The sequence below is a fragment of the Chanos chanos genome, chromosome 16 (assembly GCF_902362185.1).
Source record: "Chanos chanos chromosome 16, fChaCha1.1, whole genome shotgun sequence".
Classification (NCBI taxonomy): Eukaryota; Metazoa; Chordata; class Actinopteri; order Gonorynchiformes; family Chanidae; genus Chanos; species Chanos chanos.
This window is the reverse complement of record NC_044510.1, coordinates 6,340,317-6,343,709: the sequence shown is the minus strand read 5'-3', so window position 1 is coordinate 6,343,709 and position 3,393 is coordinate 6,340,317.

Here is a 3,393-nt window from a genome sequence, read left to right as displayed (position 1 = left end):
CCTTTCCGATGGATGGAGCCAGATTCTTACTCCGAACGTTTGTTAGATTTTTGATTGTCTTCCCCTCCTCACCGGACAGTACAGCATCGTTCAACCGCCCTTTCTACCAACTTTAACTCGCGTTGCTCCAACTCTCCCGGCCGGGATGGCTTAGATTCCGACAGGGCGGGGACGCGCATCCGATTGTGGTGCTGATGCTGCGCTCAAGACGGGCGCGCGCATTTATATTTCGACAAAATTCCTAGAACTTTTAGAAAACAAGCCTCGTTCTCGGCGCAAACCGATATATTTTGACATGTTAGTATATTTAGATCTGTCAGTGGAAACACGGGGCTGCATTCTTTACACGAAGCAGAAACGCGCAGAGAGTTTTGAGGTTTGGGCGGTCAGGTGATGGAGGGGGCTGAAGACGTTGAATAAGAGAGAGAGAGAAAAAAACTTTTTAGCCTCAGGGCGGCAGCTCGTTCTCATTCGTAGAGTCTACAACTACTTAACCTCCCAACAAGTCTTCTAGGTTATATTTCTCTGTTTTCGTAGTTGGTCATGTGAGTGCGATTTTGGTACGGTCCAACTTTTTCCTCGTGTTTCAATCAGTTTTTCGAACGTCAGAGATTGTATAAAATACACTAAAGCCGCATAGCAGGCGCCTCCCTCTTAGCAGCGCGAGCCTGGCTGGCATGCGGAATGTAGTATCACATCTGCCCAACAGTCCCCACGCGCTATCTCGGACAAACGATCAGAGGAGATTCAAAGGAGACTCACAGAATTTATCTTAGAAAACACTAATAATAATAATAATAATAATAATAACAACAGTAATGACAACAACAACAACAATAATAATAATAATAATGACAATAATAATAATGATAATAATACATGAAACATATTTCCCTGTGTATGATGAGTGTGTGTATGTGAGAGAGAGGGAGAAAGATAGAGAGAGAAGCACAACAGCTGTGGTCAGTAGTGGATGGGATTTGCAGTGTGGGCGAGGCAGCCCATTCGTGATCTAAAAAGGCTTTGGGATTATAAAGAAGTGGGTTTGTGGGACAGATGCATAGCTTGAAGGGAACCAGGGTGAGTCTGGCTGCCCAGGGGCAGCGTGGGATTTGCAGTATTTCCAATCAAATCAGATTGAGTTTTGTAATAAACTCACAACCCACAGTAACCTCTCATCTCTCTCTCTCTCTCTCTCTCTCTCTCTCTCTCTCTTTCTCTCTCTCTTGTTTCTCTTACTGACCAATAGCCTCAGAGAAGTCTGATGGGCGTGTCTGTACAGATGATTGACACCAGTGGGAGGAGCTACCCAGTGATTACAAAGGATTTGGGGTTTATTCTATAATAAATTACTGCCTCTTCTGCCAAGTCATTCCAATCTTAATCAGTTTGTGTATGTGTTAATGCCATCGTTTCATCCAGCACTCTCAGAGCATGAAACACAACAGCTGGGAAACTGTACAGAAGACAAAGGGTGCAAGTGAAATTGAATGTGTGTGTGTGTGTGTGCGTGCGTGCATGCGTGCATGTGTGTGTGTGTGTGTGCGCGTGCGTGCATGCGTGCATATGTGTGTGTGTGTGTGTGTGCACGCACGCCTGTCCGTGTTTGGGAAAAGAAGTGAGGCTGTCATATTGGCACACACACACAGTCATACTTCCTTTCAATGCCTCATGTATCTTTATTAATTATAGCACAGAAACACACACACACACACACACACACGCAGTCATACACATACATCTGTGCACTTACCCAGACACATAAGCATTTATCTCCTCCACAGTTGCATAAGATTAAAAGCACGAAGTCTCTCACGGTCGACCTGGAGAGGTCACTGTTTATTCATCATTATCTGTTTCCATGACAGCCTGATCACTGCCAATCAGTTTGCTTCACATTCTTAACCTTTGAAAGCAACATAGAAACACCACACTGATTGCCACAGCTGTTCATTACTTACAAAACAGGATCCCAGATATGGGTTTCATTTGAACTGGTCTTCAGACAACTATAGATACATACAGTTGTTACATGTCTGTAGAGCCACTAGAGGGCGCACATGTCCTCTGTTTATTCTCATTGAGCTCTTCAAACACAAGTTTCGAAGTGAACATGATTCGTATTCTGAGGCTCAAGCCATTTAACTGGACTATCAATATTGAGTACGTATGATATTTTTATTGCATAAAAATGAGAGCACCACTTAACCTACACTTAAAATCATCTGATCATAAACATGGTTTTTCCTTTTTTTTTCCTTTTTTTTGTATTTACAATGGTCAATAGCTTAGGCTTTGACAGTTTCTGATACAGCTTGAACCGCAGGACCGATATAGGGGTTTTTTTTTTTTTTTCGAGGAGAGTGGTGAACGGTTGCGATTATTCCGCAGAAACCTCACGTCAAATCACACTTCCTGTTTCTCTCAGCCAGCACTTCCCTCCCCAGGATACTCCCATGCATGATAAATTACATAAAAAAAATACAAATTAAAAAAGGAAATGAAATTGCGTGTTCACTCGCACGCGCGCGCACACACACACACACACACACACAAACAAACTATGGTTTACCTTGAGTTAAAGTTACTGGTTTTGAGAGGAAAATAAAAACGGAACGGGATATGAATAGATATGCCCCAGGATCTGGTAAACAGATTTCAGCCACAAACACTGACTAGTGACAAATAAAAAAAATTAGAAGAAGAAGAAGAAGAAGAAGAGGAAAAAGAAGAAGAAGAAAAGACCCGTCACACATAATGCTGGAGCGTGGTTTTCACCTCCTGAAAACCTAGAGATTGTGACAGCATTAGACTTTGATAAATAAGCTCTGTGCCCAGGTCTCCTTAGGTTCCCACTGTTTTAACTTATTACACGAGATTACACTCATTCCACGAGCCTCTGTCTGTCTGTGTGACACACACGAATGGTACGCAACTCCCACTATTACTGCTGAAATCACCACACGCACAGGCACACTCTCACACACACACGAAGAGGTACCCTTATTGTGTGTGTGTGTGTGTACGTTCATGTGTGCGTGTGTGTGTGTGTACGTTCATGTGTGTGTGTGTGTGTGTGTGTGTGTGTGTCTGTGCGTGCGTGCGTGTGTATGTATGTGTGTGTGTCTGTGTGTGTTTGTGTGCATGTGTGTTTACACGCATGTGTTTGTTTCCATAAGGGCATTTGCGTGAGGAAGGTGAGTTGGAGATTTCAGGACATTCCTGACTCACCACTTACTACTCAAACATTCCTGAGAAACATCCCCAACTGGGACTTTTTCTGCTGACCTGTTACGTCGCCTGTCACAAAGAAGATGAATAGAGAGGAAAACATGCGTTATGAGGCAATTTCTTGGTTAATAATGTGTATCAAACCTCAAACATAAACAGAAG